The sequence below is a fragment of the Phasianus colchicus genome, chromosome 6 (assembly GCF_987193195.1).
Source record: "Phasianus colchicus chromosome 6, bPhaCol1.hap1.1, whole genome shotgun sequence".
Taxonomy (NCBI): Eukaryota; Metazoa; Chordata; class Aves; order Galliformes; family Phasianidae; genus Phasianus; species Phasianus colchicus.
In genome coordinates, this window is record NC_143441.1 from 50,759,699 (window position 1) to 50,783,879 (window position 24,181).

General features: G+C 39.9%; 1 long non-coding RNA gene across 3 annotated transcripts in view; it reads right to left on the minus strand.

The window, feature by feature from the left end:
* LOC149917618 (uncharacterized) overlaps nt 1-17,457 on the minus strand; it is a 54,735-nt gene extending 37,278 nt beyond the window's left edge. For 2 of the 3 annotated variants that reach the window (XR_016467940.1, XR_016467942.1), the window contains exons 1-3: nt 17,321-17,457; nt 16,764-16,879; nt 8,389-8,487 (exon numbers count right to left, since the gene is read on the minus strand). This is a non-coding gene — a long non-coding RNA (uncharacterized LOC149917618). The remainder of the gene's footprint in view (nt 1-8,388; nt 8,488-16,763; nt 16,880-17,320) is intronic. The other variant, XR_016467941.1, reaches the window with a different exon arrangement.
* Between the last annotated feature and the right edge of the window lie 6,724 nt (nt 17,458-24,181).

Here is a 24,181-nt window from a genome sequence, read left to right on the forward strand (position 1 = left end):
TGCACCACTACATCCCAAAACCACAGCACCACTTGACACTACAGCACACAAACATATTCACGGGCTCTACTGGAAAGTTGTAACGAGATTATTGCTAAGAGGACTGTGTTTGACTCCCAAACAAGGACTGTCTCTACAATAAACTGGCACGGATCTTTTGAAGTCAAAGGGCTGACATGAATTTCTGTCGATAGACTCTGGCACCTGACTGAGAACAGCTTTTTCTTCCACCTTCAGCTCTTGTGAAACTGATTTCACTGGTGCTTGTGAAGCACATTTGCTGTTGTATGGTGTTTATTTTAAACTGTAGGCCAAACTAAAAGCTCAGAGCTAACTCTGACCCATAAGAACTGCCACAGATGTATGGCTTATAACTCTTTGGGAGGAGGAATGACAGAGAAGTAGGTGAGATTTGAGTTAACTCCACGGGTAATCATCTTGTATCATGATATTATAACGTATTTCAGATTGTTGCAGGTAATTAGACAAAGTAGAGGAAAGTATTGCAATATTTAACACACTGCAGAATTTCCGCTTTCCTTGTGCCTGCTTAAAACATAAATGCATATATTTACATATATAATACATAATCCATTTTCTGCTCTCATACTCGCATTCCAGCTGTACCCATTTGACCCCAGTTCTGTAACAGGAGGCTTTGGTTACATCCATACTAATAAAATGAACAGGAATAGGGCAAAGGCCCAGATACTGGAGCTGGATCATCTACCTGGACCTAATAACAGAGCAGGTGTACTTTTCTCTTTCCAGGCTGTCTGCAGTTACACGAAAATTGGATCCATCTACATCCAGACTTTTCCTGGCTCTCCCACAAACATATCTGTAATTCTTTAGAACATGTTGGGTTTTTTTAATATAATTCACAGTTTTATGCTGAGACTACTGTTAGCAAGGGCCCTACTGTTTGTTTTCCCTTCCACTTTATGAAGTTGCATTATCCAGCTGAAAAAAACAGGGACACTTACCCAAGATATCGACCTTCCATGCATTTCTTACAAGTAGCCAGTTAAATAGATTCTTGCAGTAATTTAAGGTAACCAATTTACCTCTTCTTACATCATTTCCTACTCTGGATACATACAGCAGAATCTAATTCTAGTCAAGCAGCATGGAAAGTTCACTCAGCTCCAGGTGCCACACACTGATGGTGCAGTGTCTTTGATATTCTCTGTAGGAAGATTTGGACTCCTGCAGTCCTTGCTTTGAGTAAAGGGAATATAATGGAGTTTTTCTCTGTGATGAAAGCAATGGCCCCCAAATTACTGTAAATGCATAATACAGCAAGCGCTTGCAGCGGATGAGGTTGGTTTCCACAATGAGGAGTGATTTCATAAATGCTGATGAAAGGAAACAAAATACAGTAGATGAAGAAGTTATGGTGAATATATCTGAAAGTGAAAAACACATTTTTTTTTCAGTTGAAATCATCCTAATTATCCACAGTGTAGTAGGAGAAAAATAATGTTACTGGTACTTTATTTTGAGAATCATGTGTCCTTTTTACTAGATGAAAAGTACAGAAGCACTAGACTTGTGCATGCAGCTTTGGAAAATATGACCTATAGGGACTCTGATGTCATCAGATCCAGATCTGTAAGTTTCCTGAGGAATCATATTTTTACATTAAGAAACATGTAATATGAAATGCTGCATTTTCATCTTTTCTTTTTTTCTTTTTTTCTTTTTTTTTTTTCCAAGTGCTGCCAAACCCACAGTGAATTTAATCTGAGAAAGTGATAGGAATTAAATGCTGTGTATCCTGGCATGTGCCATACAGGTTTCACTTTAATTTGCATATGTCTACACGACTTCTCTCCAAGAAAGACAGCTCAACTAAGCCACTTCAGAAGTGAACAGTTCTCCCTTGTAGTAACACAACTAGACACAACACTTAAGGGACAATCCTGGAAAACATGAAGTCTGTATCACTTGCGTTACCTATGGAGTCTAGGGCATGATGTCTTTCATCCTCAGATGTACATTTTGAAATGCCCATTTTTATAAAGAGCATCTACAATCACCAAACCAACCATACATAGCTGTGCTGTAGATATCCAAAATACGTGATATCCTTATATCCCCTGTGTAACCCATGATACTGGATGTTCCATGAGGACTGGAGATAACATGCTGCCCTTCCACTTCCAAACGGTACCTGCGAGGATCACTCTGAATGCCCATATTCAGTGGACATTTGACAAGATCACGAAAAGAAGCAGGCATAGCATATGTATGAAGAAAAAGAACTGAAAGAGATTTCTTCATCAGCCTAAATAGCTCCAAGCTTCATCTGCCCAAAGTTAACTAACTAAAACGTTTAAACCTTTAAACCTCTACCTTTAAAGGTAGAGAAGCTGGCTCACATGAGGTGTGAAACCTATGCCAGTGCAAAGTAAAACAGGATAGTCTGGATCAGTACGAGTATACAGACCTGCTTGTTAGGTTCTGTTTCCTGCTTGACAGAAACTCTCCCACTATGTTCTCAGCTTTTTCAGTGGAATATGTTCTCAAAAGCCAAGAGCTGCAATAACAGACTCTTGCACTGAGGTTTCTTAGGCAGCCCCTTAAGAAATGCAACTAAAGGACTTCATTCAGTTTTATTGCTTGACTCTTTACAGAGGAAGACTCTCCTCACGCTAGGTTATTGAATTGTTTTATAAAACATCTTAGCATTATTGCGTTGCTTAGGTGATTCAATAGCAGTCATGGTTTCCAAGGCAGATGCAAGACTACAGCTAGGCACAAGACAGAAGGACATGTCCCAGGCTTGTAAGCAGTACTAGGTGTAGAAGTGAGAACAGAATCCTGACATCCTTCACACCACATTTCTACCTTAACCACACATGCTTCTCCCTTTCCATACATCATCCCGATGCTCCCAGGATTAATCATTTTGTATCTCATTTTTCCACTGGGAGTGAGTCAAGCATAGATGACTGAAGTGACTTAAACACGTTCCTAGGACAGTGCCAAGAGGGGAAGCCAGATTTCACAGAGGCAGGAGTGAGACACTGAGACACCAACTTGTGCAAACCAGAGATTCTCTAACTACAGCCCATGAGGAAATGGAAAGTGTTCTGCTATTGCAGAAAGTAGGGAAGGTCAGAAACATTTTATTTATTGGGGAGAATTTTTTCCTCAAAACATTTCCTCTAGCTCTGTCTCATTCTCAGAAAACACCTACCAGGTTATTCAGCCATGAGACTGGCAAGCATCATTCATTATTCCACTTCATAGATTTAAGATGCTGATTTTATAGCACAGCAGTTGTTCTCCCTCTTGACCCATGCTAACCTTTCACTGTTTCACAAGGGATAATTAATGGTGTCATTCCACCCCTATCCCCAAGGAACCAATGACCTTATCGCCCCTTCCTCACTAACACACCTCCTGTTCCTCATATATCCATGCGACAACTGGTTAACATAAGTTACACTCAAATAAATTGTTCTTAGCATTTACTTAGCCTAAAGCTTCCTCCTTCTGTTTCAGATCTGAAGAAGAGTTTGCCAGCCATGAAGCTTTGCTGTTCTCCTACGTTCCACATGTCTTTGGAATTATCCATCAAGGTACAGCACCACATATGCAAAGAGAACTTGTTGGGACATTCACAGACATTTCCCAAGGACACGGCTATAACTTGGTTTCTAGAAGTCATCTATTTGCATTGAGCAGACCAGTTTGCAACAAGATGTTTAAATCAGGAAATGGCTTTGAGATTCACCATCTGGCAGCAGGGAAGGCCACACTTTTTGAGATTGGACAACTGGAAATAAACCTATTGAACTACAAATACAGTCTGAATGCAGATCCAGTGCAGAACTGCTTTCCTCCTACCCTGTGCACAGTGGAGATCCACAGTTATTTGTCTCTTCTGCTATTATTATGCACAAACAAGACTGCCCACCTCAAGGAAGTGAGATGTTGTCTTCAGGCCCCTAATTATGCTACGGGGACATGGGGAAGGTAGGCTGTGTGTAGCCCTAAAGCAGGCCTGTCTCCTCTTCCTTCCTACCTTTCCCCTCTCCTTCCTGTTTCATTAATTTTCTGCTGAAAATTTTTGGCTCATGAAGGTATCTAATGAGTTCTTTGTGTCAGCAGAAGAGGAATGGTCTGGCAAATGGTAGAAGTGAGGCAGGAAGAGCAAAGTAAGTTTCAGGGTCACCCACTTTGGTAACCATGGGCTGCTAGATAGCATCTGATCCTATTCAACCCTTAAGTGGCAGAGGAGTTACCCATTATTCAATAGATTAAGCCAGGGAGCAGATAGTTGATAGGTTTACTTATTTCTAGTTGCATTGATAAGAGTGTAAATTTGCCTTTCTCATAGTTAGTTCCATATATTGTTTTCTAGAATAACATCTTAAACATCAAACAAAGGACTAGGATAGAAATAGGACTTCTTTTGTACAGGGATCACAAAACCATCTGTGCTTGGTCAGTGTATAGACAGGGACCTGAGACTCAAAGGACCAGAATGAGAATAAGTGGAAAGCAGGCTGATGCTTTGAAGGCTGATAGAGGATGCCTGGGTGTCAGTCCTTGCTACCAGTGCTGTTCTGCACATGGTTTTCTCTCTTTGATATAAAACGACCACAGCAGACATCAGAACTCAGCTGTTAGGAATCTGGCCCTTTCCTCCTGTGAAAGGAGAAAAGGGAGGATTATATGACACACCTCTCAAAATTTGTTTGTTCACATATATGAGTAAATTAGTCTCAGCCCACAATTTATTTCAAAATAAATTAAAAACAGAAGAGGGATAAATTGCTCATAGGCCATAGAGTTAGGGAAGGAGGGAGAAGAAAGCATAAATGAGGCAAAAGAAAGGAAAATTTTGACTTCTGACTTGAGAAATAACAGATTCAATGTCTTCTCCTTTCTGGAGGCTTGGATCTAATGGTGACATCATAGTCTCTGTTCCCTGCACAGAGACTGATGTCTCTTCCAAGGCAATCACAGGCGCTTTCCCCCCTTGCGTGGATCAGACCCAAGTCCTCCATGGCCAGAGCAAATTCCTGATTCCTCCTTCACTCCTCTGCCTCCCTGGTGGGTCAGGGATGTGCTTTCAGGAGATGAGAGCTGCAGACACACGTACGCACCCGGCTGCCCTTTTGCTCTGACAGGCCGTTTCCACTGTCTTGTGGAAATCTGACCTATCCGCCAAGAACAATAACAAGGCGAACATGGGAATGTCTTAGCCGCTCACAGCACAAGAAAAAGCTCTCTGCATTCAGGGAGAGAATAAAAAGAAGTGCATCTTTTGCTCCTGTAGCTTGGGTACGTTCCTCTCTTGGGACATTCATGTCACGCAAACATTATGTCTTTTGAATGTAAGTATGGGATTTTTATGTTGCTTTCTCCACCAGCTGCCATCAAATTGTATAGAAAAGGACAACTCCCAGACTTCAGTAATCACTGGAGGGTCAGATTTCATCTGAAATACAGCGTACAGCAGAACATTTATCTTTCTGTGTAATGCTCCTACACACCTCCCCAACACAGGGCCTGTTCAAGCTTCCTTGTAGGCCCCAACTTAACCTCCCTGCTAGACTTAGAATAAAACCCATTCTGTCTCATCTTCATTCACTGAAAAATTTCTACTTTTGTATTCTAAAAGACTTGTTAAAAATCAAATTGTGCTTTTCTCTATGAATCCTGTGTCCAGGAGTGGCTAAAATTTGTGGGGTATGTTTGATTAATCAGTACATCTCTCGCAAGACCCCTCCCTTCTCAGGAGGGAACTGGTGTTGTAAGTTATGGGACATGGATGAAATCATGAAGAACTCAGGGTGTCCTGCAAAAATGGTGGTCTTAGTAACAGCTCTGCAAGAAACTGGTGAGTGGTGTTGGGCAAGGAAATTAACCTAATACTGTAAGACAAGGAGCAACCTTCCCTTGCCTGCTGCTGGCTTTGCAGAGTGTGAAAACATCAGGAATCCAATTTCAATGGGATATTTAATGAAGAAAAAAAAAAAAGAGAGAGAGAGAAAGACAAAAATAGGACAATCCCAAATGTATAAACTGCTATGGTGCTGTGGTTTGATGGTAAGGAAAGAGGACTCACGGTCAGTTAGTTTCACTTCTTATCATCACATTTGCAGGCCTTTGCTATGGTCATTCTGTTTTTTTTTTTTTTTTTTTTTTTCCCATGAGTTAGCATTTGCATGCTCACAACTGTAGAAAGGAAAAGGGAAATGAAGCTAGCATTACCTATTGCATCCAAGGCAGACATCCCCCTCTCTCTCATGAACTATCCCAACTCACAAATCTCAAAGAAATTAACAAAGAAAGGAGGGAAAGGAAAAGAGGGAAAAGGAAAGGAAAAGTGAAAAGGGAAAGGGAAAAGGAAGGGGAAGGGAAGGAAAAGGAAAAGGAAAAAGAAAAGTGACGAAGGAGACATTCTTCTGTTGGATTAGTGTACCAAATTGCTACACAGAAGTCCCCAACGAGCACTAGAGCCAGCTCAATGAAGGATGTGGGTCAGAGAAGGACCTCTCACTTAGAGTTGCAATAAATCATTAGATTATTTCAGCTGCTCAGGAAACCGCAGCCACGGAGCTTTCACAGCCAGCTAACGCATGTTACTTCTAAGGACCAGCCTGCATGTGCTGTTCATCAGCAAGTTTCATTGATCTTGAGGTCTATAATTTACCATTTCTAGCTATACAAATCCTTTTACAGGTCACCAGATCCATAAGTCAGTACAACACGTGCTAAAAAGCACTTGAAGACTGAAATGGGTTTATGCACTGCTTTTCCTGTCATTACTTTTTGAATATTACCAGTAGCTGAGCAAGACTTTTATACACTTCCTTTTGGTCATTTCTTAAGATGTAAGAAGAAAGAGGCAACAGCCACCTGTTCCTAGTGACTATTTGGAGGAAAGTGCCTTAAAATAAGGAATCCTTGCTGACATCAAACAAAAATCACTTCCAGTCCAGAAATTAAAGATTGATGCTCTAATGTTGCTTTCCAGATTTCACTTTTTGTATAAATATTTCACTTTTAATATAAATATTTCTGCTTTGTTTTCTGTGTAAATTTCATAGAAAAATTCATAATGATTTTTGAAGTCATTTTTTTGACATCTGTCATTCCCCATATTGGATTGATTGAGAAAATGAGAATTTGTTAACAAACATCAATGAAACAAAGCATTTATATGGAAAAATATACTTATCCCTGTGAAAGACATAATTCAACCAAAATTATTTCTTGCTTTAGCTTGATTTTCTCTCTTTATATCTTCACTATGATGGAAACAGATAACAGGTTGTTCACTTTCTTCTTGAGTAGATACTTCCAGTTTTAAGAATCTCCACTACTAATTCAGAAAACACCAAGAAAAACTGAAACAACCTTTTAGGAGGATCAGTTCCGTGGATTTTTGTAAAGCTTTCACAACTGGTAGCCATTTTTCCCACAGATGCTTCACACACATTTAAACCAAAATGACTGCATAAATAAGAAGAACGAGCACACACTGCTCTTTCACAGAATCACAAAATCACAGAATCACTAAGGTTGGAAAAGAGCTATAAGATCATCCAGTCCAACCATCCACCTATCACCAATGGTTCTCGCTAAACCATATCCCTCAACACAACATCCAAACGTTCTTTGAACACCTCCAGGGAAGGGGACTTCACCACCTCCCTGGGCAGCCCATTCCAGTGCCTGACCACTTTTTCAGAGAAGTAGTATTTCCTAATATCCAGCCTTTGTTGCAGACCATCATCAGTATCACAGGGTGATATTTCTTTGACAAAAAGCAATTAGTGAAGGAAAAAAAAGGCATATTTGGTAACATGAAAGTAGCTATGAATTCATATTGCTTTTGCCAAACTACTCATCAAAGTTTAATTATACAGTCATACAATCATATAATCATTAAGGTTGGAAAAGACCTCTAAGATCACCTAGTCCAACCATCAACCCATTCCCACTGTGCCCACCAACCATGTCCCTAATAAAAGAATTTAGAAGCGAAGTCAGGCTATGTTGACATTTTAAAAATAAAACTGGTTAGAAAGTGGGAGGGTAATTTCAAAATCAGTTTATTTTGTCATAGCTTTGTTTAAAAAAAAATAAGATTCATCTTCATGCCCTATCTCAGTGTTCTCTCTAGAGTCGCGCTGGCATAGAACTGCAAAAATCTGCAAGAATGTACTCTAAGCAAGGTGAAGAAGTGACATCACCCCCACACTTATCTTCTGATCTCTGCTCTTCTCTTCTAGTTCAGGACTGTGAATAACAAAGGATCTACTCAACTGCTGGCACACCACTCAAAGTACCATGGGACAGATGCGCGACAGGAGACATTTTCATGAATCTGCATTGATTTGTGTTGCTTTGGGAGCCTACCTCATTTATGTGTGCGTGTCCTTGTGTAGCATCCTGCAGCATCTCCTGTTCGATACATTAGTTACGTGGAGTACAGTCCTTGCTTTTTTTTCTCCCTTGCTGAGGAAAAAAAAAAAAGAATCTATTTCTATAGAGTGTCAATCATAGACGGGTTGCAACCACCAAAGGAATGAGGCTGTCACAGAAGAGGATTTTCTCTGTGTGAAATCACTGCTTGCCTAGGACGCATGACTGTCGGTGGAACTGCACCCCCTAGTTTGCATTTTGCTAAAGATGTTGTGCACTTCATCCATCCTGCATCTCTTTCAGCACAGGGTGAGTGTGTCAGTTCCCAGGGACTACTAAGATGCAGTGGAAGCAAATGAGAACTAAAAAGCAATGAAACAAAAATAAACTATATGAAATATGAACCTCACTAAACAGAGAGAGAAACCACTGTTTGGCAGGTGGGGAAGATGGAGCAGATTAGGGAGCGGAAGGAAGGGACTATTTTCCATCCTTCTGCTCCTTCTTTCTTCATACAAACTGATGTGATTTATAGCTCTGTGAAGTGCTTATTCTGCCATGCTGACACATAAGAAACTATAAGAACAGTGATTTCCATGAGAAGCAAATTCAGCTCAGTTTTCTCTGGCACAGCTGAGGAACAATCCCATGGTGGAGTAGCTGCTTGGTCACTGTGTCTCACATTGCAGTGGTGATGTTGGATACACGTTTGTACCACGTGGTTGCTCGTTGTTTGTACCCACTGTATTGGAAAATTAAGATTGCAGACAAAGCCATCTTCATTTAGTTGTCCAGGTGAGAGATAGGCTTTCAGATCTCCTTGTATGCAATGGAGATCTGTGGCTTAATTCAGTTTCCCACAGAGTCATCCAGTGCTATTTGAAAGGCTTAGAACTTGGGTGATGTCTTCAGGCTAGAAGATATGATGAAGGACCTAGAAGAGACTTATGGCCATCTCTCATGTTCTTCAATGTTTGTGTTTAAGCAATTGAATATCACCTCAGACTTGTATATCTGTGTGGAGATGCTCCTGTGCATAACTTGCTGTTTAGACTTCTATTACAGCCAATGGATGTTAGCAAATGTGGTCATAATGTCATAAAATTCTGGAATGGTTTGGGTTGGAAGAGACATCAAAGTTCCTATCATTCCAATACAATAATGAAATCCTTTCCAGAAGTTTAAAATTCTAAAAATTTCATCTATGAATGTCTCAGCACAAACCAGACATCGGTTGATTCACCGACATCAGCTTCAGCAAAGGTACTACTGTAAATCTAATTCAATGATGTGGAAATCTGGATTCATGCGCTTAGGTTATCATAGAATCATAGAATTGTATGAGTTAGAAGGAACCTTTAAAAGACAACCAGTCCAAGTCCCCTGCGATGAACAGGGACACTTACAGCTCTGTCAGATGCTCTGAGCATACAATCTTGAGTGTCTCCAGGGATGGAACATTCACCAGCTCTCTGGGCAACCTGTGCCAATGCTTCACTAGATCATGGTCCATTTATCACGGATATCTTTGTGTCAGAGCACACCTAAAACTTCTGACATAAGATAGTAGCATGTATCAAAGAGAGTTCCTTCCTCCAACTGGAACTGTTGATATGTCGGGCTACATCGTACATACTGATGGTTAAGCTGAATGTTACAGTCTGCCTTAGTCTCCTGTTTAACACAGAAGAAAAAATCTCTCATTTAGGAGACAAAGATTTCAGTGATCTCAGAGGTAAAAGTCATTGTGCCCCACAATCAGAGGAAGTTTGCCACCCTCGTGGGATGCTCTTAAGCATTTGAAGCAGCACAGAGTGATGATGAACCAACAGAGAGTCACCATCTCTCTTGAAGTGTTCATGGAACAACGTGGATAGTGGGCATGGTGGGGGTGGGTTGGACTTGGGGATCTTAGTGGTCTTTTCCAACCTTAATGATTCTATGACTCCATGATTCTGTGATTCTATGATTCTATGATTCTACACTACAGCACATCTCGCCCAGCTTCCAGCTGCTCCTTGAGAACAGCTCTCATTTGTCCCGTGTCTTACCTGCTAGCCCCATGCAGATGTTACAGGCACAAGAGGTATCTCAAATGGCACTGTGTACCTGAGATCCAATCTTAAGTTTCTAGGCATTCTGTGTAGCAAAGAGCAATCCATCACTCTTGCCTAAAATACTTTGAATTGAACATATCAGCTTCTGAAGGTACCAGCTTCTGTCCTTACCAATTAACAGCAGCCTTAATTAGGACACAATCCAGTTGTCTAGTAATACATGTCTCATTTTTAAATAAGATGCCTGAGAGTGTCTGAGGATACACACATGGCTGGCAGGCACAGCTCAAGACTCTTGGGAGATATAAATCCTTTTGCAATGGCAGATGGAGTCCAGATGAGTCTGCTAAGGACTCAAATGGGAATTTGGTACTAATAGATGGATACTTAGTTTAGGATAATGAACTATTTTAAGCAGGAAAAAAACAAAAACAAACAAACAAACAAACCAGGTGAAATGAACCTGTCCTAAAGAGACAGAGCAAATTTTCTTCATCCCCATTTTACTACCCTTTCACTTCCAAACCAGAGCAGCATGGACTCTTCAGTCTGTGCTTATTCTACTGCAGTGATTCATTGCAGCACCACCACACCCAACGTGCTGAGTGCATCGCGTTTCATGGGCTTTTTGGACAGTTCTACCACTCAGCCAACAGCTTCCTTTGCTGCTTCCATTTCACATGTGCGTTAGTGGGCATGGTGGTGATGGGACAACGGTTGGACTGGATGATCTTAGTGGTCTTTTTCAACCTTAGTGATTCTACAGTTCTAAGATTCTGTGCACGCAGCAAGGCTATGAGCTCCCTGCTTGCTATACAAATACACAACTGGGACTGGGACTAAAATAAAAAGACTTCAAATCGTAGATTTTTTCTCCATTGCAAGCCTGAAATTCAGCACTGTTTTTCATATTAAGCCCGTTGCGGGGGGGGGGGCTTGTTTTTTTCTGTGTATTCAATCATGCAGCAGGTTATATGCTTACAAGGAGTTTATGTTTAAAAGGCCATAAAAATGAAAAATTAGCATTGTCTTTGCCGACTTTACACAAATAGTGAAAAAATTAACATAACGAAAGAAAGGATGATTTAGCTGCCTGCGTTCTAGCAAAGGATAATTTGGCTTCTTAATGCCTAAGTTATGCATTGATTTGTATCTGAATTTTGCACAGAAGTTATGCAACTCCCTGGACAGTGCTTAAAGCTTAAAGTATGAGGTGGTGACAAATGCTGGAAATGACATAGGAGGAAAAAATGGACTTTGGTACATGAGCCATCAGGTTGTCCTGAGAGCAATACATTTTGGAAAGGAATGACGCAGACAGGAATGACCATCTTACATTCTGGTTTAGCTCCCTGTGGAAGCATGTCCCACATATTGCATATAAAAAGGAGGAGAAGGGAGGAATACAAATTATTGCTGACGTCTACTCAAAAAATGTGAGATCCCAAACTAATTGTGGCCAGATGTAGTATAGAAGGAAAAGGAAAATCTTTTCTTCTCACTAAAGGTAGCGAAAAGTATAAGAATTTCACATCAGCTGCAGCTGAGTGAGAAAACGAAGGTTTTTCCAGCGGCTGTGGAATAATTTGAATGAACACATGAGCTTTTCATTTTCAGTCCTGCTAAAGGAGTCAAGATTCCTGACATGAACAAATCAAGTATGAATTAACCTTCTAGGAATCCTGTGTCTACAGTTGGATATTTTAGGCAGGGTTTTTTTGTTGTTTTGTTTTTTGTTTTGTTTAATTGGTATATGCTTTTTCAAAGAAATGAGGTTTTGCTCGTATGTTTGATTGTTAGCGAAGGACTATCTTCATTTCAATTGACTTTGGGTAAAGGAAATATGCTCATCATTTTTACAAATGATGACCGTATAGGTTCATAGAGGTACAACAGCTGGCAATACATCTTAGCTGTGAATAAGCTGGTTTTCAAGTGACACGTTCACATCATCTAGGTTTGGCCAAAATATTTCTCCTTGCTTTGTGTAAGGTCTGGCCCTCAGTCATGGCAACCTCTACTATGAGCAGCAGCTGGGGGATGTGAGGATAGAGCACAACCCTGATGAAAAGGACCTGGGGATACTAGGAGATGGCAATTGGAAATGAGCCAGCACTGTGCCCTTGCAGCCCAGAAAGTAAACCATATTTTGGGCTGCATCCAAAATAGCATGGCCAGCACGGTGAGGGAGGGGATCTGCCCCTCTGCTCTGCACTGTGAGACCTCACCTGGAGCACTGCGTCCAGATGCAGAGTCCTCAGAACAGGAGAGACATGGACAGGTCTGGAGGAGGGCCACAGAAATGATAGAAGGGATGGAACACCTCTTCTACGAGGGCAGGCTGAGGGAGATGGAGCTGTGCAGCCTGGAGAAGGCAAGGCTTCGGGAAGACCTGAGGGTGGCCCTTCAATATCTATAGTAGGCCTGTAAGAATCACAGAATCATGGAATCACACAGGTTGGAAAAGACCTTAAAGATCATCGAGTCCAACCACTACCTAACCATACTACCCTAAAGTATTTCCTAATAAGGAAGGGGTCAGACTCTTTAGCAGGGTCTGTTGTGATAGAACAAGGGGAAGTGATTTGAAACGAAAAGGGGAGATTCAGACTGGATATAAAGGAGTAATGAAGCATTGGCACAAGTTGCCCAGAGATGTGGTTGTGCTCCATCCCTGGAGACACCCAAGATCAGGCCGGACAGGGCTCTGAGCATCTGGTCAAGCTGTAGGTATCAATGCCCATTGCAGATAAATGGAACTAGATGGCCTTTAAAGATCCCTTCCAACTTAAAACATCCTATGATTCTATGATAATTTTATGATTATCTATTTCTACACGGATATTTACAAATAGTTTTGCTACCTGCCTATTTGCTCAACTATCCAGCTATATATTCACAGCTGGATGAAATGAAGAACCCAGTTATAGATCTTGAGGGGTACTACAGTGTTGATAACATAGATCAAAGTGTGTACGGTTGGAGCTTTTCTATGGTAAAGACCAAGGTCTGCAGATACTAACAGCAATTTGAAAGCAAAGTTTAATTTTACAAAAGCTTAATTTCTGTGCCCTTTTACTCTTACCATGTTTTGATTATTAAGGGAACATAATTAAGGGAAGAAAAGATTAGAATGACTCAAAAGATATCTGAGATAAGAAAGCTCAGAAGATCACAAACTTCAGCCTGTTAACACTTGATTCAGTCTTTTCCCTACCTAGCACTTTCCATTTAATCCCCTTCCAACAAAACATCATAAAGCAATAATACTTAGGGGAGTGACACTGACAAAATAAAGCTATCGTTTCCATAAAAACCTGCTGACAGTCTGCCTGACAAAAGACACTTCTGTAGGCAACATCCAATAGATTCCAAATCCCACTGATGTGGTAAAGACTACTGGTTTTTACAGTTCCCTGCAGCTCCAAGGAAAACCTGTCACTATAGCACCACCACCTCAAACACTTTTATATAGAGCTGCTCTTGTCTGACGAGTAATGGGACCCTAAGCAGCTCCCTATGCAAGCTAAAATGAAACAAGGACCTTTTTCTAGCCTTGAAGCTGAATGACAAAGAGCTGCTCTGTCCAAACAGCCAATCTCTCTTACTGCCCAAAAACAGTCATTGCACCCAGGCTGTATGATGAGGATGATCTCTAATCCATGCTACCTATTGAATTATGTTCAGAAGTCGTAAGAATAACCTACTCCACAAACTAATTGTGTACGAGTTGCTCTCATGACATTGCCCAGGCCTATTCCCTGGCAATACTTGTTACATAGTGCGGTCACAGTTTGGGCAAAGACCACCCGAAGGGTGTACACCACATAACAGACTATAGAAACTATCCCTTTCTGTAAGCAGGTAAATAATTTCATTTGGGTGCCACAGAAGTGTGTTCTTAAATGCACCAGAGATCTATAACTTCCCATTCACAGTGCCTGACGTGGCAAGTACACTCCCATTAAAAAGTGTGGTCATTTTTAAAAAGATGAAGTAAATAACAGCTTTCTCTTTGAGAGGCACTGGAATTTCATATATTTCATATATTCACTGTGTTATGATGTATCTTTTGTAAGGCTGTTTTACAAGATCTTTGGCCAATGATCCCTCTACTATAATTCCAGAAAATTAACACTGATATGTAAATGAGGTAGATCATCTCTTTTAGCTACTGAATATTACCTTTTGACCTCAGCTGGTGTTTATTTTTTAGGAGTAGATTATGAACATTGACCTTGTAAACTCTTTTTTATGTGAAATCACTGGCCAGATTTTTTAAATCCAAGATATCATATCTGAGTGCTAATATCTTAATGAAGCCTTGTCTTGAGAAGAATGAAATTTCCACAATATTTCTGGTGCACCTTCAAGAAGGATGCAAATCATATTCCATGAAATAGATAAGAGTGGGACAAGCAAAAAACTGTCAGAATAAAAGGGGATGCAGTCGTAACAGCAGAAAATTAATGTTTTGTCCTTGGAAATAGATACAATAAATCTGTTTCAGTGATAAGAATTTTCCCAAACATTTCAGAGCATTCAGCAGGAGAACCAGACTCAATGAGATTTTTACCCTGGTGGTCCTGTGTTGTGGGTAGTTCCAGTGCTGCTCTCTGAGATTTCCTCAAATTTCATAAAGACTTTCAATTTACCATTTCAGCTCTTGTGTTTGACCTCCCTTTTTCTGCAGTTGGGCCAGAAACTCAGCCTTCTCTTGGGAAGGAAAATCTCACTGAAGGCAAGTGGTGCTCAGAAACTTAGGCACAGCAGCATGGTACCTGGCTGATAGGTTGCAGAAGTGGAGGCCGTCATATCTCAAGATAGATGAGGCAGACCTCAAGAAAGTAGACAATGTGATATTTCAAATGTGACGCCAGATCTTTTTCAGGACAATTTCTAGCATAAGAAGCGAAGGCTTAGGCCTGCCATCTTTGCTCATGAGACTAAGTCCATTTCCTGAATGGACTCTCAGTCTCCAGCCCTTAAGACTGAGAAAAGACAGTTTAAAGATGTTACCTAGCTGCTTCACACTAGTAGTTCATTTAGAACTGAAGAAACAACTACATGAGTTACCAGCCATGCTACTCACATGCCATATCTACTGCACCCACCATGAAGGATATGCTCCAACAGTTAAGTGTCAAACTGCAAGAGTGCAGCAGGCTGGATGCCTACCCAGGATGCCTACCCAAGAAGAATGCTAGCAGGCACGTAGGCTTAAAGCTAGTGACATTTATCAAAAGAGAGAAAGAGTCACATCTTGCCACATGAGCTTATCTTTATTAGCAGAATATCAGTTTGTGCTTGTTAGCCATACGTGCACAGCAAAGGTCCCTCCTCGTGTGTCTCGAGAAATATAGTTGTTATGAAGAAGGTGCAATATTGATAAGTAGAATGAAGCTCATTCAGCATTTTCTCTGTTTCAGCGTTTCACACATTCCCCTTGGAAACAAATAGAGCTTTCAAAGAGCTGGATCCAAATCAAAGCCTGGCAGTAACCCAGGTCTGTTACAATATGGAGCTGTCTTCTCTTTGCCCTCTGTCCTGCTTCTGCTTCCACCACCTTCATTCATTGGAAGAGACATACAGGTAGCAAGGGAGCAGACATTAAAGCAACGTCCTTTGCTCATTGCTCTTAAAGCCAAGGAACATCCTGGTTGGCTACGCTCCCCACTTTCCCTTAGACAGGAGGGAGGAATGCATCTACATGTTTTCTTTCTGTCCAGGCAGCTCTCTCATCAAAGTACTCTCCTACATGTAATAAGATGTTTTGTATCCTTAGGAAACACATTGTTTTAGAAGCATTTCAAAGAACTCAATACTTCCTTATCACATTAATTTTAAAGAGACACTGGCTTGACTAAAGATGTAAACACTCCAGCTGAATTTGTATAACGTTATTCCTAATTAACAAATCAAAATTCCTATGTGAAACAGACAAAATTCTTGGAAATTTATCAAAATTATAAAAAATCAAGATCTGCAGCTGAATTCAGAAGCTACCCCAGGCACCAGGCTACACTGGCATGTAGCCTGTAGCTTATATCAGTCTAAGCTGGCATGTAATATTGAACAGAAAAAATCCTCCAGTTCCTACAGAAAATCCAGAAGATTTGAGTACATGGTATCCCTAGACCCAACAGCTCCATTGGTTTCATGCAAAGGAGACTTTTATTCAATCATTTCACTTATATCTAGAGATGGGAAAATAGGTTTGAATTAATTATTATTATTTTTTTTAAGTCAAAAGGCCTTAGATATTCGTTCTGGAATTCTTTAAGAAATGTACTTTATATTTTATTTTTATACCTTTATTTTCTTCTTTCCTCTTCTCTCCTTTCTTTCCTCTTTGCCCACATCTCTTCTTCATTTGAGACTGAAGGGTTTTGTGGCAAAGTTGTTGACAAAATCGTATCTGAAAGGCACTGGAAATTGCATAAAATCTATTCTGTCCTGAAATTTACAAGTTACTTTGAAGGTGAATGGTAATCAGGTAATGTCTCACCTTTTATGAATTAGAAGGGATAAACACATGAGAGTGTGTAACCAATCACTTGACTTCATTTAAATCTCCTTCAGTGAAAGGTGGTTAGTAATTCAAATAAGATTTCAAATAAAGTCACCTGAACCACTCTGGTCACCTGGAAGTCAGATGTAAAATATAAGCTGGTCATCCAATATAACTCTACTGTCAATATGTGGTCAAAGCAGCTCAATTCATAGGCCATCTACCTTTGGTGACATATCTGTCTCCGTTTCAGATACTCTCACCTATAAAACCTGCTATTTATAGGACGAGGTGAATGGCTTTATTTTAAATTTCAGCCCTAATTATAATACAGCTAAGAACCAAATGCAATTCTTACCTTCCAAGCCCATCATTCATGTACACAGATAGCACTGTGCTGTGGTTCAGGCTCCGTAATCTCTTCATAGAGAGTCCTCTTCCCAGTTAATGCTAAGGAAATGGTGAAGAGAGGTTTGCTTAATCCCTAGGGATCTGCTAAAGAAAATGCCACTAATAAAATAGTTCTGAGTCAACACCTTCCAAAAGTTTGAATTAGAGCCAACGACATAAAAAGCTTGTTCGTCCCACATATTCTACTGACCAATAATTTCAAACTTGAAATTAAAAAAAGTTTCAGTTGTTACCATAAAAGGATTATTTTAAAATTCTTTTTAACACTGTTTTTTTCCTTTAAAATTAAAAAAAAAAAAAAAAAAAAAAAAAAAAAAAAAGTAGACATATTTAAGCATCTCCAGTTTGGATTCTGCTCTTATGCAATTACGAAGAATAGAAGTCAAAAACCCAGGAAATACAGGTGACTGTTCTCCTTCTTTTACTTAGGGATTTGATAAATTTCAGTTATTTCTTTGCCTCTCTTGTATTTTTGCTGTGCGTGGTTAGTTCTTTATTCACATGCTTGATTTGCAAAATGATTTGCAAGGTGAAATGGATGCTATATAATGTGTGGAGAAGACACGCTACAGGTGACGTGGTGTCTTGATATTCAGCATGGTGCAGACATGGTTTAAAATTCTCCAGAGAAACAAATAAGTAAAAAAAAAAAAAACACCCAACCGAAGTCAAAATTTAGTTTCTTCATTCCAAAACCATCTGCTGGATCCAGAAAAGATGGAAAATAATTGAGAATAATTCAGAGGTGAGAAGAGGTTATAGGATAATTAGCAACAAATTAAAAAATAAAATCACTCACAATAATAATAGTTCTGCTCTACGTGTTCACACAGTAAAAAGCCATCTGTAGCATTATTTGCCAGTCCAAACATTCATGCTGAAAGCTTATATGTGGATGTCCATTTACAGAAGGTGAAAGATCATCTTTCCTAACTTCATCTAAAAGTTTGTCTTATTCAATAGACTGCAGCCCGTAATTTACCTCTAACCACTAAAAGCAGTTTCCCCTAGAAGGCAATTCAGAAAGGTCAGTGACAAGGAACACCAAAAATGAATTCAGCCAGAGAAAAGTCAAGATTTCAGGCATATGTCTTTCAGCTTTTTCCCAGCATGACACTTTTTACTTGACTCTTATGTATGCATTCTTTGTATATGTATCTCTTAAATGATTTAATCTTGCCTTATATCAGCAGCTTAATTCTTTAGTGGAAAGCAGAACACTAATCTGCTGTGCCTTATATAATCAAATTCACTATTTAAGAAATTTAGTTATAGAAATTTGGCCAGGAACACTGAGACTCCATTTGGGAACATGTTAAATCAGTGTAGGGTAGGAAGTTAAGAGAAAGAATGGAGAGAAAATAATAGTAATTTCCAAAAGTGATTAAAAGATTATGTTTTCTGTTGAAATTAGATGTTTGGATACAGAATTATGTGTTAAAGACAGACACCCCAATTTTGTAATGGGCTACATTTAGGTGAAGAGTTAAAAAACAAATAGATGTGTATACTGATGATTCAAAAGAGAATTCTGTTTTAGAATTCTATGACATGGCAAAAAAAAAAAAAAAAAAATTGCAATTACTTGAAAAACTGACATACTGAAGAGATTTAATCCTTCAGTCCTCTGCTGAGTAATACAGTGTCAATATGTGCATCTGAAGGAATGTCCCAGGGTTCATTTTCAATCAGCAGAAATAGTGGAGTCAAAGGCACAATTTACCCGATCATAAAATAAACTTCTGCACTGAATCATATACATCACACCCTTAAAAATTCTTACATCTCTCTACCATTGCAAAAGGAAGTCTAAGATAATGCATGCCCATATCTTGTACCAATGCTACCAATGTCTACAAGTTGTTAAGATAAATCCCAGCTGATACAGATACGAGTTTCTTGAAGAAAGAACTGTGCAGTGCTCTTCTTAACTCACTATATATGTCGTATATATATATATATATACAGATATATTTATTTGTGCATTATTTGTGATGGGACTCAAGAATTGCTGGTCTGTTCCCAGGTGTCAATGCCTTCTTTTAGAAATATGAGAAAATTCATTCTCTTCTTTGCTCCTCTTGGCTATAAAGACCAAGATCAGTGAGACACTGTGCTGTGTTGAGGAATTAAAACACATGAGAGATGACTAGTTTTCCATAATTTTATCATATAAAGTGACAACTGCTTGGGGATTGTATGTGTTTTGTTCCACACTCACTCTAAGTTGGAAATTCAATGCCATCCCTGGGCACAGCAGCTGTGAGGGAAGTGAAGGATGAAGAAAAGAAAGATGGCCTGCTAAGTACAAATGCAGGCAGCTATGACACAAGAGATCTAAATGTCAAGGAACAGTCATTTAAAGAGTCAGGGAAACACAAGATGAGTCAATCCCCAAGGTGAAAAAAAAATCAGCCAGATTAATCAATTAAATCCACAAGGACTGGAATATTCAGATTATCCCCATAGCATAAAACCAGACATGAAAAAAAAATGCAGTAACTATTATTGTGACTAAAAGAAAAGGTTAAAAATGAGCCACGAGGAAATTATTACATTGTCTGTATTACCAAACCTGGAAATTTTATTGCAAGTCTTAAAGCACTTGGATCTTTTTTATAAGCCTTGCATCTTGGTGGTAGAAGGAATTTGTGGTCTAAGCTGGATAACTCTGGAAAAAAAGCAAAGTCTCAAATTTCACAAAGTAGATGACCATAAAAGGAGTGTCCATGATGCTGAACAAAAATAAAAATGTTATTCCAGAAGAAAAGTCAAGTATTATAGGTTGGATACTAGGAAGAAATTTCTTCTCAGAAAGAGCAGTGATGCAGCACAGTCTGCCCAGGAAGGTGGTGGGGTCACCATCCATGGAGGTGTTCCAGAACCATGGAGATGTGGCACTGAGAGATGTGGTCAGTGGACATGGTGGGGGTGGGGTTGGGCTTGGGGAGGGAAAAATAGGAGAGGAGAGGAGAGGAGAGGAGAGGAGAGGAGAGGAGAGGAGAGGAGAGGAGAGGAGAGGAGAGGAGAGGAGAGGAGAGGAGAGGAGAGGAGAGGAGAGGAGAGGAGAGGAGAGGAGAGGAGAGGAGAGGAGAGGAGAGGAGAGGAGGGGAGGGAGCCCATAACTCACTAAGGTACTTTGTCCGGTAGTTGCTCACTTATAAAGAGAATTAAGGTGCTTTGTCCACATTCAGAGTTCCTTTAGGTTTTTATCTTCAATTTTCTAACTCTTTCTCACCTGCATCTCTCTCCACCCTAACTTGGAGCTTTGCATGATATACTTCCTCACAAATGACACCACCTGTTGTCCCTGTGGATTTAAATGCCACAGGAATTATGTTTTATAAATGTAGTCTTCTTGTCCTCATGTCCAATAACACACATGCTCATACTCTCCTTACCAAACAAAGGTGGTTCCAAGTAAGTCAGGCAAAGCTGCAGATTAGATAGCTCAGAGAGAGATGGTGAGCAGTGGGTGGGTGAATGCAAACAAAGGAACAACTCAGAAATTCAAAGCAACATGAACTGTATTGTAACAATACCAAGATGAAAGACAAAGAACCATTGGCTGATGCTTTACAGAAATCAGAGGCTGCATCATGCATTTGTAGGAACTCAGGAACATTGCTAGGTATTAAGACTGAAAAATGATCTTCCTTCTCCAAGATGATAGGGGTGAAACTACGCCAAACTGATGATGATGCAAAAAGCTGCTTGTTTGGGCAATCTATACTAGACTACCTTCAGGATGGGATTCTGCCACATGGAGCTGAGAACTGCAGTCGTCATGGTGTTTGCAGGCAATTTTTCCATTCCAGCATGGATGCAATGTGGGTGTCCACATTTCTATCTGGTGTAAACCTCTCTCTGAATCTTGCTAATGGTTACAGGTGGTAGACATGAGTCACTTTTTGGCTTGCTCTATCCTGAGGTCAGAAACAAAAGCATAGTTGCCCTGGGAAAGGTAATTTCAGATGTATCATGATAAAATCTATTCTCATTTTTTTTAGCTGGAGGGCTCTGAGAATTCAAGGTCTCTGTTCCTTCTACCTTTAGCATTTCATTGGAAAACATGGAATGAGAGCTCAATCTCTCTGTAATTTCTATGTAACCAGGCCTTAGTGAGATGGACTACCCCCTATAATCATTCTCTTTATGTACTCATTATAAGAAAAAAATGCTTAGGGTGTCTGTTTGCTTTTCTTATGTGGCTTTTAAAGTTTTTACACTGCAAGAACCAGCTGTTAAAATGTCTATCATAACCACTGTAGAGCTAGACCATACTGTCAATATAGAGCTAAACCATACTGTCAACACTGTCTGGAGATTTACTTAATACTTAGCACATGAGCACAAGGACAGTACAAGTCCTGTATCGACCCTGTAATTGCATTTGTCACCTGAAAGAACATGAGATTCCCTTATTTAGACAAATCGTTAGAGTACAGGGAGATGTTTACCTGCCCAAGTAAATGAGCCTAATTCATTTTCCTATGGTAGAAACATCTATGACCATTTCAGATGCTTTGGGTAGTTGGGATGTCTGAATCAAGTTGCTTGATACGTCCCAAGATCTGTAGGAAACCTGTGCTTCTACAAGGGATGGATTTCTTTCCAGAGCTGTATACCAACAGAAAGGGCAGAAGATAACCCTACATGGGCATATAAATAAACCTCATACATAGAATTCTCTGCAAATTCAACTAAAAGCAGTTTGCTTTCTGTGCACTCTTCATATGCACAGCCTGATGCCAGTTTGATTAATAATATCAGCAGAAGATACAGATTCAGACAGCAGACTTTTGTCATGACCTGGGATGAGGTTGCAGTTATTCCTCTGCTGATTGACTTTCTGTGACAGCACTCAGCTGGCTGCATTTGACGATATTGTGTTCCTTCTTATTGCATGACTCCGACTGCCTGACAGTGATGGAATCAACGTGACAAAGGCTTATTTTAGGTGGGATGAGCTCAAAGCTGTCAACGAGGCTGTGGATGCCCCATCCCTGCAGGCATTCAAGGCCAGGCTGGATGTGGCTATGGGCAGCCTGGTCTGCTGGTTGGTGACCCTGCACATAGCAGGGGGTTGGAACTAGATGAGCACTGTGGTCCTTTTCAAGCCAGGCCATTCTATGATTCTATGATTCTAAATATTGGGAGCAACTTTATCAAGTATCAATTATTTTATGCAGTGCTGCTGTTCCATCATGGCACTGGAACGTTGTCCTCCCTCCACTTTGTAGAACCATCTTCCCTCAGTGCTCACATCACTTTTCAGAAGCCTTTTTACTAGATTCCCTCTCAACCCTCTCAGCTTTGCTACTGTCAACACTGTCTTCCTTACATTCTTCCCCACCATCACCACTTCATCATCATACCCCATCACAGGGATATTTTTAAGAATCTACACCAAGCAGTTCACAAAGGGAGGGTGATGTGGACTTGATTCAGTCATGCAGTAGAAAGAGGGTGGATATGATACCTAAATGTTAGTTCACTGCAGTTAGACAGTCATTCCATCCTCCTTTGTCTAAATATGGCATTTGACTTCCTTATGGTAGCAGTTCAGCCACAACATACAATCTTTTCCACTTCAAAGGAAAGGCTTTCTTTGAATCAGTTTCTCTCTGAACACTGTCTACAATGGTTATGCTGCACCTGGCTTTGCCAGTTTGCATGAACTCTAGATTCTCCCCAGTGCATGTTGTCTGCTGCTGTCTTTTTTATAGTTTCAGTGACTGAAGCTATACTCTCCCAAGCTATTATGACCAAGATTATCTTTCAGACTCATCAATTTGACAGTGTTCCATGATTCAGTCTAGATCACCTTTACTCCAGAGGCTGTCACAGTAATAGCAATCTGCAACAAATAATTCATTCTGAGAGGAAAATCAGAGTATTAACCTACGGAATTTCCTCTGTATCTTTTCCTCTGTGTGAAGAAAAACATGAAATCATAAAATGACACACTAAGATTTTCCATCTAATTGGTGATAATCTACTGAAATGTCTTTCAAGGTTCTTTTTTACTTCTAATCAGTTGTCTGTTGGCTCTGCTGTAAATAATACTTGTATCATCACTCACATCTCAGATGCTAGTGCTTTAAAATCTCTCTGCTTTCATTTCATTTGATTCAGTAGATTCATTTCATCTGCTGCAGGGCAGAACCTTTCTCTCATCCTTACTAATTTAAGGGTAACCCTACCTCTTCAATCTCTGATCCACCAAAGCACTTAAGCAAGCTCTCAATCTTTAAAAAGTTCTTCATATGGCTGCATACTTTGTTTAATAGAGGTAGATTTAGTCATCTTAGAGAAAGGAAAAATGCTTAAAAGTTGTGTTTAACTGATGCATGATAAAGAATGTCTTTTAGTCCGTGAGCACAGAACCATTGTTCTTCAGTTTTTAGCCTTTTAGCCACTTAAATGGTAACACACTATTCTAACATTTCAGATATTGGAAAATGCCACTCAGAAGGATATATGTCTGCTAACTAGGGATGTACAGCATGTTCTCTACTGTGTGGTTTGCGGCAAGGTCTAAATATCTCATGCTAGTGGTTTGATTTATCTGGAAATTCAGTTCCACGTACTAATAACTCACTCTTAGCAGGGTTTATCCCACACTGACTGCACCTCATATTCATCTTGTTACATTCCTCCTTTGCATGATCCTCCAGCAAGTACAGAGATGTATGCATGTCCGCAGTGATATAAATGTACTCCATAGACGTTTGCTCTCCTCCACTAATAAGTAAAAATAACGATGAAAATTCTGATTCGTAATGAAGCTTGGCGCATTTTATTC